The sequence below is a fragment of the Poecilia reticulata genome, chromosome 8, assembly GCF_904066995.2.
Source record: "Poecilia reticulata chromosome 8, P_reticulata-male-v2, whole genome shotgun sequence".
Taxonomy (NCBI): domain Eukaryota; kingdom Metazoa; phylum Chordata; class Actinopteri; order Cyprinodontiformes; family Poeciliidae; genus Poecilia; species Poecilia reticulata.
Window position 1 is genome coordinate 17,929,185 of NC_088837.1, and position 13,043 is coordinate 17,942,227.

Genomic DNA, 13,043 nt, shown 5'->3' on the forward strand with positions numbered 1-13,043 from the left:
CTTGCTACCTGATAATCCTATCAGGAGACAGGCCTCCCTCCATCAACATGGAACTGAAGACCGCACAAAAGCCCTCTGGTGCTTTCCCAGAAACACCCGATAAGCCCCAATTAGCAGACTGCCGCCTCTCTAAAACACGAAGCAACACCGCGTCATTACATCGCCTGCGAGCCGTGGCTCCGCACTTCAACCTCACTCCACTTTCTCCTGGTGTAAAAGCTCTTGGATCAACGAGGCTCCCCGCCTTTGAGACGGCATTTCCACCTCACGATCTGCAGCAACCGTCTTAGATAAGACACAAAAAAGCTGAAATTTAGACAGTTTGTATTTGCATCTTATCTTGTTTGCATTCAAATGTTTTCACAGGCTGTTTAGTCAGATGAGTCACAAACGCCTGTGTGGCAGTTCAGCAGTTTGTGGTCTGAAACGTAAACGTAACGTATCTTCTCCCATCTGCCCTTCATCCTCCTTCACACAAGCCACTGTAGTAATAACAAACACAACCAATCCAGCTTCTGGTGCTACTCTAAAGGATGTGTGTTTAGACTTTAAAAGGAATGTTTTTTTTATGCTAGGATTATTATAAAAGGATATTAATTACGGTTGGAGCCTATTTATCTTCACTGGTTTAATGACTTCCTTTGCTAAGGGGACATCAGGCTGAAAGCCATTTTTTATAAACAGAAATTAAATAATCCACAATGGTCACAGAGAACCGTACTACTTCTACTACAACTACTGCGATCGGTTTTTCCCTTCTCAGTATCACAGTTTTTAATAGAAAGGTACATCTTATCTGTAAAAGAACTGTGACCTACATCTTTCTAATTCCTTCACTTTTTTTCATTTACTACATTCCTCTATTGACCCTTTAGCCTTTTAGTGTTTCTTTGACATGGTTTAATAAATTACAGCCAAGAATTAAACCAAGTATGTACAATTTAATCCAGGTATTTGCATATAGACACAAAACATTTTCCCTTTAATGTCTGACAATGACATTGTCAGACATTAAAGGGAATCACATTGGTGATCTGACCAAATGTGGTCAGATCACATTTGCTAAAAGCCCCTAAATGATTCAACTGTTTTTTTGTTTGTTTTTGTAAAAGCGTCTATGCAAAATATTGCTGCCACTTTACTTTAGAATTGAGATAAAAGTACTCAGGATTACACACATCTCTCTTTTTACTCCAAATGTATTGCTGACCATCATACCCAAACAGTTTAATTTAAGCTATCACACAAAAGGACGCCGCGTCCCAAAGATAAACATCTTTTACCCTATGTGAATTTGTGAACTCCAATCTTTTTCTGACGCCTTTGGACTAACGGCCTCTTCCTCTCCGAGTGGCCATTCAGCTTAAAGGACTCGTTTCACTGTGGATGCTGACACTGTATCACCAGCTTGAGCCAACAGCAAGGCCCACAGTGAAAAACATTTAAAAAGGTTTTTACACCAAAACATTTTTAAAACAGGAGGACCAGTCTCTTTTCCTGAATGATGCAGAGACCGGACCAAAACCAAACCGCTGGTCCAGTTGTTTGGTCCGCACCAGAGTTTGCTTAATTGTGATCTCAAATGCACAAAAGGTCCGGATTAATTGGGGGAAATGAACTCTGGTTCGTTTAAAGCGGACCGAATGTTATGTTTGAAAGCACCCAAAATTGCTTAAATAAATGACCGAGGCTCTTTTATGCGTCAAATAATTAATTAAGCACCAAGCAGAGTAGAAGAAATATGCCGTTTTTTTACTGCTGTGTTGAATTTCCGTAAAGTTTTTCCATGATGACATATAAGAAAGCAGGTGTGATTTAATTTAAGTTAAATGTTGCAAATTAACTTCCCAGAAGATTTTAAAAACGGCTTTCTCGTTTTTTTTGTTTTTTGTTTAAAAACGTCATAGTCTTAACGTATGTAAATTCATAAATTTGAAAAGTAATACAACAAAATCACATTATTCTGGCATCTATAATACAGAAATTCTGCCAACCTGAGAAAGGCAGTAAAAATTTTTTTATTTTATACAAATATGCAAACACCTGACTTATATTTAAATATCAGGGCACACAGAGTGAGGCAGAAAAAGTCTCCCGAAAGGAAAATTCCATGTAACATGTACAGTAGTCACAAAGTTCCCCCAGCCAAGTGTTGACATGTCTATCCCTCTCTCTCTCACACACACACACACACACACACACACGCACGCACACACACACACACAGATGAGAAGAAAACACAGCTACTTCCACCACAAAGTTTCACCACAACTCCCACAACGTTTCAAAAGAAGTTCCTTAAGTGGTACATGCGTGCGTGATTTGTCTCTGCCCCCACTTCATGATTCATAAACTGTGTCATGATGATGTTTGCGTTCCCATCTCCACCTCAGAGAAGTTGGCCCTCCTGTGCGGCACTCAAATGACCCCCCTTTTGCCCCCCGAGGCTGGCTTTTGGTTTTTTATCGAGCTGAACTATGGAGTCATAATGTGCCACCAGAAAACACAGTGGCCACATGCGATGCCCGCAGCAACTCTCTGCTGTGTTATCAATCACTGGACCCCAAGCCTCCATCTGTGTGCGATAACTGTTTCACATAAGCACAGTCAAACTATTGATTGTTCACCAGAATTTATTCATTTTTCCAGCCTGCCTCCAACTGCTGTTGGGAGGAGGTGGATTTGGGTCGCGACTGCCGTGACACGAGTGAACTTTATTCTGGCCCTTCAAATGACTCTGGCGCCACACATCTCTGGGGGGAATAAAATCAGCAAAAGCAAAATCAAACAGTAGAGTCAGAATCTACACGTTTCTCTGTTTTGGTGTTAAGACTGCAGTACAGCTGTAGCAAAACATAAATGATCATCGTGCGCCTCTGTTGTTGCGTTAAAGTCAAGCAGAAGTTCTCACTAGAGTACAGAGTAAATGTCACCTCACCCGCAGAAGAAATGCATTCAAGTCCTCAAAGCTATCGCAACATGTTTGTATCTCTAGATGTCATCAAAAGAAGGGTTGAAAGCTTTTGTCAGCAGCAGAGCTCTGAGTGTGACCTCTGCTCCACTCATCTGGACACCTTCTCAGCGCTTACCGCTCTACTTCAGAAGTCGAGACAGCAAAATCTGGAAAGACAGAGTCAGGGAGTCTCACACATTTTAGCAGTGATTTCCTGTGCACTGCGTGTATGCAACAGAAGCAAGAGGATAAAAGGGTAGGAAGTAATTTTTTTTTTAAAGGTCACAAGAGACGAGCCAAAAGTGAAGGAGAAGAGTAATCTATAGGAGGAGGCTGTGTGTGTTCAAAGGTGTAAAATATGAGATGGGGTTTTGCAACATCTCACCATTTTGTCTTTAGAGAGGAACCTCAATTCAGAGAGCAGCTAATTCACGACACACACGCACACACACAACAAAGAAGAGACTGCCCCTCACCAGACAGGTCCAGGCCTAAAACACATCCCTATTTTTAAATAGAGAAGTATGAAATTCAAAACTGTATCAAATCATAGCTGCATCAGAGATTTTTGGACAAGAGTGAAGCTCTTCCTCTTTTTGTGCGAAATTTCAACTGTTCCCTGTTGTGCATTTTACCTTTTGTTTGTGTCAAATGTTTAATTTTAGCCACACACGCCATGCCTTCCTCTCTCTTTGTCCTCTCCCATGTACGTTCAAGCTTCACAAACGCTGCATATAATCTACAAGACATCGGGGCAGTGTGTGTCCCCAATACGTGGGGTTTCATCATATAATTAGGGATTACCCTTTCGCTCGTCAAACTCTTGACAGTTTGAGCACAACCGCTCTTGTGAGGCATCCAATCTGTCAGTCTGAAGTAAAAACATCTATATATAAATATATTATTGCTTTTTTTTTTAATTCTCTCTTTCAGAGTTACTTGTTTATTTTTTTTTTCTTTTGCTCTATGGGCAATGCTATCTCTCTTGATTGGCAATGCTTTATTTATTGCAACTTGCGACAGAGAGAGGATGTAAAAACAAAGAGCTGTGTATAGAAGGGCACAATGTAGCCTCAGGAACCATAAACTCCCCCCCTTTTCTAGTCTGTTCACTCTTCCCAGATGGGGAATTAGTACAGTCACCCTTAGACCATTTCTGTCAACTTTAGGCTGCTCTCCAAATCATTCATGTTCTTAAATTGCTCTAATTTGCATATTTCTACTTGACGCTGAACCCTGATTTCCAAAGCCACATCATCTCTAGCCCAACACCCCCTCTTTGCTGCGTAAATTTTAAACTTGCCTCAGAGATCAAAAGACAGGGGCCACAGAGAAGTGATTAAACGCACATTAAGACAGATTTATTTAGAGCACATTTGAAAGAGGCATGTTCTTAAAGCCGTTTTATAGAAATCTTCATTACAGCTCACACTGGGCCGTCAGTTCTCAGTTTAGGAGCTTTGCTTCATGAAACAATGTTTTCCAACCCAACTCAAAAGTGCATGTGCATGTTCAGAAAAACGGTGATACTGTTGTTCACTTGTGCATTTCCTTTACAGACAGGATGTGATCTCAGGTGTTTAGCTGTCCTGGGGGTTTTCACTGCATGCGTTAGTTAGCTACTCACAATTTTTGTTTGCGTCTGGCACAAAGGTCGACCTCATATAAGAAGTGCTGATGCGAGTTAGTTAGGGTTGCGTGCTTGAAAGGGGGCTAGTGTTAACCACACTCTAAATGTTGGGACTCGAGTGTGTCAGATGTGCAAAAGATCAGTTCACATCCACTTTGCACAGTTCCTTTTTGGGCAGATCAGTTGCAGAGAAAGACAGTAGGTCAGATGTACATGAAGCTCAACGGCATGAATTGTGCTTGATCTGAGCTTCACGCACCCTGAACCTCTCACACCTTTCAGTGTTATACTCTTTATATTTGGATCTCTCCTAATGAAAGGTTTTCAAGTTCCTTGGGCGTCTTTTGTTTTGGCTCTTTGCTCATTTTCTACTCTGTAGATCGACCTTGAGCTCCACCCTTTCTCAAGTTCTCTTGTTTTGTTGGGAAAGCTGTGAGAGGCCTGATTATTTGTTGCATTGCGAGCGATGACATCATACGTTGAAGAGTGTGTATTTTGCAAGTCCTTACGGTTGTTCATTAAACAGATTTTGCACTGATTAACAGGCCTGTAGACAACCCAGGAATAATAATAATAATAAAAAAAAAACATCCTAAATAATATTGGAGTGCAGTCTGATGGAAAATTACAAAAAATACACAAAGACTAGCACAAGAAATCACAGTGTATCCCTGAATGCATTTTCCTCAGGGCCAACAGTACTTGATGGAGCCCTCGGTCTTTCCTTTTCATTGGCTGTTATAGGAAACACATTTTTAGACTCCTTTGGCAAACACAGATCCATTAAACAAAATCCTGTTTTAGTGGGAAAAAAACACAGTTGCCTGGAGAGGGAACATTGTAATGTCCACACACTCTACAGTTGTTACCCAGAACTTTAGGGGTTGTTTTCTGTTTTCCCTAAAGAAGGGAATTCATTTACCTAACAAAAGAAAACTGGTTCCGTAAAGATTAGTTATACGGAATATAACCAAAAAATAAGAATCAAGTGCATAAAGTTTTTGCAAGTATTATTTTGTTACTTAACTTTTGGCTTGTTGAGGGATTTTTTGTAACCAGGGAAAAGGACTGGCTTTTACAAACAAAATATGTGGAACTTAGGTTCCTTCTTGTCAGCAAAACAGCTGCACTTTGGTTTTATATCACAATTTGGGTAGTTTCCAGTGCGTTTCAATAAAGAAAAACAAACATATTTACATAATTGTTTACTCTACTCAAGAGTGCATAAGGAACATTTACATTTTGTAGCAATAATTTGATTTTATCAATATATTTCAGTATTTAAAGAGGGGGGAAATTAAATGTTTTGCTTGATTTGGTCAATTAATAAAATCACAGAAAAATGGTTAATGCCGTTGTTTGGAATTTCTTTTTTTAAAATTCAAAATACACGTAAATCCCTTTGGAGTTGTTTTTATGCAAGAACAACACAGTTTGCAAACTTGGACTCCTCTCAGCAGAATGCCGACATACAGCTGCATGTCTGCCTCTGCTGATTTCTCAGTGCGATCTGATCGCTTGAAACCTTCGGTGGTTTCAAGTGAATAATTAAAATCAGTGTGAAGTCAGCTACATAGCCGCCGTTAGAAAATGCTAACATTGAGCTTTGGTTCTGCTGATCTCTTTGTCTCCATCGTCGCTGTGGCGAAAGCTTTGGGAAACATTAATGTTCCCAAACAGCACACTTAACTGATAGCTTGGAGTGTGCTTTTAAAGTTGCACAACGGAAAATTGAACCGTGCACCTTAGTCACGCACATAAATGTTCTGCATCTGTGTAGGTTTAAAACAAGGCTGGATCCGTTCATTACATGTGTGGGCTGAGCAGAGAAGGTCTGCGGTGCAAACCTCTGTCACATGTAAAGGAAAACCTCCATAGTTTGACAGTTTTGTTGACAGTCAGAATTGAAAGCTCAAGATCACAATTTCTGCCGCTTGTGTCTGAGCTGAGCAAACTTTTCATCCAAACTTTAGATCTATAAATAAGTCATAGCCTCTTTTCCTATGGCTACTTGACCCTTTTGAGGGAAAATGAAAATACAGCAATGCAAGAAGGCAAAAATGCACACAAAAAAAAATCAAGCATTGACAATAACAACAGGAGGTCAATGGTGGTTCAAGGTGGGCCCCAGATTAATTTCTACACAGAGCCTCTCGCAACCTTGAACTTGCTTAATATATATGATGGAACGATGGTGGAGCATTTCCAAGGAAGTTAAAGGCAATCCCCTTACTCTAAACTGCCTGACACGGCTCATCTAAAGTGGAAGCGGTTGAGCCATTGTCAGTTACACAAACTGGCTGCACTTCCACTGAAGCTGTTCTTTTCTAAGAGAACTGTCTGGCCTCTGTTTTGACCCTCCTTGTGGGTGGCTGTTGGTAAATCTCCTTCCAAAGACCCAAGGCGTTCCTCATAACAGCTATAACCCCAAAAAAAACATGTCATTACTTTAGCGCAATTTTGAGGTCTGTCAGTTATTAGGAAATTTAAAGACCAGAGGAGCTTACGGGGGATGAGAGAACGCAAAATCTTAAGTTCCAGATAAAACAGACGGATTTAGCAGACTGACTAGCAGTGGAGAAAGACTGAACATCCTAGAAGACTGTTTCCAACATATTTCGGGGTCTCTGGAGGGTGGGGTTTTGGAGTAATCCTGTTGAGTTTTGCAGCTGTACAAACAAGCTGACTGCACAACAAAGACGTCCAACGGCGAACCAACGATGTCAGAAAGAACAACATCATCTTAATGCGCACCTGGTCAGCAAAGCATCACTTAAGAGTGAACTTCGAGAATGTCCAAAAAAAAAAGTCAAGAAACCACGACATGACCACACTGATTAAGCCTGCTGCCAGAGTAGATGAGTTGTTCCCATCTAAGTCATAAATCACAGCACAACCCAAACAGTGGTTGCAAAGTGCTGCTGATCCCACCCAAAGCCACATCACAAACCAGAAACCCTGCTTTTGAGTCTACTTGTCATTGTCCCTGCTGGAGGTATAATGTTCTTGTGTGCATCTAACTCTTGAGCAACGTCCCACAAGGAGAACTGCTACTCAGATCAGCCTGTTTCTGTCCTTTCGTCCAACTGGCAGCTTTTTTTGGGACCGAGGCTTGATCCAAGTCTGAAATGTGAGGAGGAGGGAAGTGTTATCCACATGCAAGAAAGCGTTAGGAAATCCTGGCAAGCTGCTGCAAGCATCAGTGGCTGGCCATGGGGGGTCTTATGGTTTATCCAAGTGCTTTAAGTGGGAAAGGAATGTAACAGGACACTTTTACACTAACGAGTTCCTTTACTGGAAAAAGAATACCTTCAAAGGTCATTCCCCCCCACACCAAATATCAGTTTATGTAACTGTTTATGTAATAATCAGTTCAACCTTTACATCCAAGAAAGTTTGTTTTAAAAAGGAAAGACAGATGTGGCAAGTGAGTGTTCATCTGTATTATTCTACCTCCAAGGAAGACTGAGCACCCCCTCCTTTCAGTTCTGTTTATGAAATGAGGAAAAAGAAAAAATCAAAGACCGCCATATTTATAGCCCTGATTGGGGGCACTCCTCGCTGCTTGCTGTGAGTCAGAAGGCTACATGCTGTCAGCTGTGTGTTGTGACTTGCACTTCAGTAACTTGCGAACAGAAGGCGTTTTTTTTTTTTGTTGTTTTTTTTTTTTTTTTTTTTGCCACACCCGAGGAAAGTGTTTTTCTTCTGAAGGGAGAACCAGTTAGAACTCTTAACACAGAGAACCCAAATGGCCGTCCAAATCCCCTATTAATATCACCGCACAAACCTCTCAGATTAGCTATAAACATGTGCATGGACTGCTGGTGTTTTCTGTGGTTTCTGTTCTGTCTAAAAGCTGAGTATTCTTGCAGTGGCTCGACACTGGTTTTATTCAATCAGGTTAAAAAACAGGTCAGCTCTGGCACGTGGCTCCATGCAGTCGTCTTTCATAGTCAAGGCTCATATGAGCCGACTCTATAAAGTGGTGACAGAAGACAACAAAAGAAAAGTCAAGCTCCCAGAGGAAAAGCTTTCTCGTTGCTTCCTATAAATGGACCGCTCCCAGGCCCGGGCTGAAATGTGAGCGTCCTTCAGGGATGGACACCACCCACCCAAAATCCATCCCGCCTTCAACCCCCTTGTGAACTGGTTCAATAAAAAAAAAAAAAAAAAATCCCACAATTCTAAGTTCCCACCACTCAAATACCATTAATTTATTTATCCGTGCCTGCACTCATACATCTATTTATTGATTCAACTCATCTATTTGTCTTAATTTCTCACGCTACCCCTTAGCAGTCCCCCCCCCTGAGAGAGCTCAAATTTCAGCAGTCATCTTCTAGAGGAACACAGAGCCATGGAGCAGAGTGAGCTGGGCCAACAGCACGTAGATCCTGAACTCTGAGGTGATGACCTGCTGACGTGAGTCAATAACCCAGCTCTGCAGAGCCCAATTTGAGTGCTTCACGTCATCAGCAGGCTGCCATGAGGTGAGAAGTTGTGGTCAAAGTCTTGAAGCTTTTCACAGCACCCTCCAGAGAGGGACCAGGGGCGAGTGTTGAAAAACCCGACCGCAGTCTGGTTCGGTGGGTTGAGCGGGTGCTTTGCTGGCCCAGTGAGCCATGTGATCGCATGAACGCAATATCGACGGACATGTGGCCGTGTGCACCTGCCCTGTCTCCAGCCGATCACGGTCCATTGGTGGTCATGCATGCCCGAAACAAAGACAGCAGCCCTCATCCAGCTGCAGCATCATTCAGTCTGCCGACAGCCCTTTCAACAATCTTATCCAAACTCTGCTGAAGGAGCTTCCTCTTCTCCCCTTATTACTGATGTTATCACACTGATGCTTGCTTGAATTAAACAAGCTTTTCAGGACGTCTTGCATCTTGTTTTTTTTTTGTTTTTGTGTCCCATTGCTGCAGCTGAGAGTTTAGACAGTGCACTCACAAGCCCAGGCAGATTCAGGGAGCTTGTTAATGAGCTCCACACGGTGCTGTGTGAACCAGGTCGAGCACAGGCTAGAGGCTGAAGGATGTGGGCTTTTTATCAGGACAATAAACACCAGTTCCTCTGCCTTATCATCTTATCACACCGTGACTTGAGGAATCTCCCAGGACGCCTTCTGGAGCGCTGACACCCATGCATCCTTCATCGGCACAACGATCTTTAAAGGAAGACTTAAACTTGACCAAAAAGGTCAACTTTACATGACGAAATGTGTGCATAAAGAACTTGTGCAACGTTAATTCCTGCTGACAAATTGTGCCCTGTTAAGTCACTGCTTGCAAGAGTCTCTGAGCTGCAGCTCAAGCCCCACGAGATTAACTCCTATACACGGGGATAATGGGGGCTTTTGTCTTATTAATACATCCTTTCAATACAATGCTCTCTTTAGAGTGACGGATGAACAAGCCTGGACAGCATCGGACCGCAGGGTCAGAGGGTGGAGGGCGGGGGGGGGGGGGGAGGGGGGCGCAGCAGGCTGCGCAACGGCTCCAAGGAGCTGTGAGTCTGCGAGGCCCCTAAACAACTCCACGGCAAATGATGCAGCGGGCATAGGATGGACCTGTGCGTGGACTTTTATCACCGCAACGTGTTTTCACTGAAAAAGCAGAACGTTTAACAAGCACAGCTGTCACGTGGGATCCACAGCAGCGTTTGGAGCTGAAGCGTGCAGAGGTGCCGCTTGTTGTGGGCGATCATGCTGTCATTGAGTTCGTCACTGGAACATTTCTAGAGTTCGTCGTAAACTCAGATGTTCGGTTGATCGTTGCGCGCGTTTTGACTCACAGAAACATTGCAAATCAGGGGAGAGTACACGGAGGATGGGGTTCTGAACATGAAACGTTTCTGTGAAACGCGCAAAGTCCCAAGAATCGATTCGGTGTATCACGCAGGATACTTACAGGGAAGCGCGGAACCTATTGTTCGCGTGCTCCAGCACATGCTGTCACAAAAAAACATATATATTTTAGAAGAGCGCACAACTTACCCCATGAGAAAGAGAGTATGGAGCAACAGGGGGGGAAAAACTGCGTCCAAATGTCCCCACACGTGTTCCAAAAAAAAAAAAAAGTACAAAAATAAATAAATAAAAGAAACAATCTAAAAACTGAAAACGCTGCGCTGTGTTCCTCCGCTCTGGGTGTCGGGGACCAACGGTGACAATCAAAACTTTAGTGGACGACTAGACAGCATGTCCTGTCTAGTCTGTGGTAACTAAATCCATACCGGTCTGTGTTGTACCACAGAAGCAAAGTTCAGCCGACAGCGCGATGATTCCTTAAAAAAAACGGGAACTGATGCGAGCCAGACTCATAACTCAGACAGAGACCGAGAAGAGGGAAAATAGAAAAAAATAAAAATAATCACACTTTCTCTTTTGTCCTTCCTAATCCAGCAGTCCGTCTGACTGTCCTGCTGCTCGCTGGGAACAACAGCTCTACGGGGCTGAGGAGCTTCTGGGAGGCACACACACAATAGACTGCGCTCTCGCACACCAACACACACCCACACGGTAGAGAGACGGTGTGGGGTGTGTGGAAACGTCATAAGCCGCGATTCACTGTTTGAGAAAATAACGGCGCAGTTTTGGTGGAAAGGAATAAATGTGGAAAATAAACCTATTTCTGGGGGATTTTTTTTTCTTTTACCACTTTGTAGCGTACTGAATGAAATCCAGATGTTCCACCTCCTCACTTCTTTTTTTCTTCTTCTCAAACTGTGGCACAAGTACAACTGCTGGTGCTGTACTGCAGAAAGAAAGAAAAAAAAAGTTTTGATATTAAACAGTTGTCTCCGCTGTGCTGATACTAGATGTAACTGAGATTAAAAAAAGAAAAATAATTTTACTGTCTGTTTCACATATATGTTCATTAAAATGTATCAGACCTGTTGCTCTTGTAAAGTACTTCCTGATGATATTTGCGGTGACCCAGGATAAACTGAAATGCAATTGACGCATGTTGTCCCGTTAATTTGATCTCTGCTGTATTAGAAACTTCCTAAAAGAGAAGTCTGACGGTAAAAGAAAAAAAAAGAACGCCCATCAATTACAGAAACCATTCTTGTATCATTTACCTCTGAAGTTGAAAGTTAGATCAAACCCATGTTTACCCATAGTCCAGTTTAGCGGAAACCTGTTGAATTTTTGTTTCTTCTTTTATTTATTTATTTATTTATATATTTATTTATTCATTCATTTAAATATGATTAATAGCAACTTTATCCGTAAACCACATGTGTCAAATTCAAGGCCCGGGGGCCAAATCTGGTCTGCCATAACTTTTTATGTGGCCCTAAAGTCTAACAAGATACCTAAATGAACCCTTTCAAATAACATTTCTTTGCGTAAACATTGTTCTGTTTTAATCAAATTGAATCCGTTTATTATTTGTATGCTGCCAAATTACATCATTGTGGTTCAATATGATTTAACTTTAAGAAGTACTGAAGGCAGAAATAGCTATTCATTCATATTTTATAATTTTGTTAATGGGTTTTATCAACACATTCTCCCACAACCAGCCATTTGAGGATATTTATGATCTTGATATGGCCCAAAATGTAAATGTGTTTGACATCCCTACTGTCACTACAGCAGTATGTTCACAAATGTCTTTTTTTTCTCTTATCACACATAAACACTTAGAAACTAATTGTAAATGGTTTAATTTAACTATTTTTTACAACAGCTATAGCTTAATCTATATAAAAAGGAGCAATTTTGGATTAAAAGTGGAAGATTGGTGATCAAATTATTATTATGTGTTGTTTTTTTTGACACAACCTTAAAAAACTAAAATGTTCTTATCAAGATTATATTGCTGTTACGTCTATGCAGATGGTAGTAATTTGGCTCGAGCCGGTGCTTGTTGTAACGCCCGTGAAGATTAGACATTACAACTCATTGGCACGGCTTCTTTTGGCAGAAATGCCACGGCAGTGATATGAATATAATTCCATGTTGTTCGGTGATGAAATGTTTTCCAACTCTAATTTGCATTGAATTTCTAACCCATTTTATGAGTTCATGTGTAAAAGGGGTGAGGTGAAGGTAAGTCAGAGCACGTTAGTCACCGGGGCTGTGTCTGAGACTGCAGGTGCTGCCCGCAGAGAATGAGCAACTATCCAGCCTCCTCTGTGGAGGGCAATAATGTCTTCAGTCATTATCCTGAAAGTCATCCCTAGTGGCACTGATGTCATGCGTCTGTGAAAGGAAGGGGCTTCTTAATGTTCTCATGCATCGCTGAGCTCGCAAAAACATCCCTCCTGACTTCTGTGCAAGAGATTCAGGTTTTCATCAGGGATCACTTTGTGCCACGTTAAGATTTGTGAAATTTCCCAAATCAGGAATGAGGAAATTACCCAAATTCCCAAGTTATAAATACTTCCAAATAGCGAAAATGAAATTGTAAAATGAAAGGTTTGCGTGACAGCTGGTGACTTTCACATACT

At 41.8% G+C, this 13,043-nt stretch overlaps 1 protein-coding gene across 2 annotated transcripts in view; it reads right to left on the minus strand.

Annotated features, from left to right (window-relative positions):
* Positions 1-11,224, minus strand: part of s1pr2 (sphingosine-1-phosphate receptor 2) — an 18,481-nt gene extending 7,257 nt beyond the window's left edge. Inside the window, exon 1 of one of the 2 annotated variants that reach the window (XM_008416012.3) lies at positions 10,579-11,224. The gene's annotated coding sequence lies outside the window, so the exon portion shown is untranslated. Of the gene's footprint in view, positions 1-2,938; positions 3,886-10,578 lie in introns of those variants that run through there. The other variant, XM_008416015.3, reaches the window with a different exon arrangement.
* Between the last annotated feature and the right edge of the window lie 1,819 nt (positions 11,225-13,043).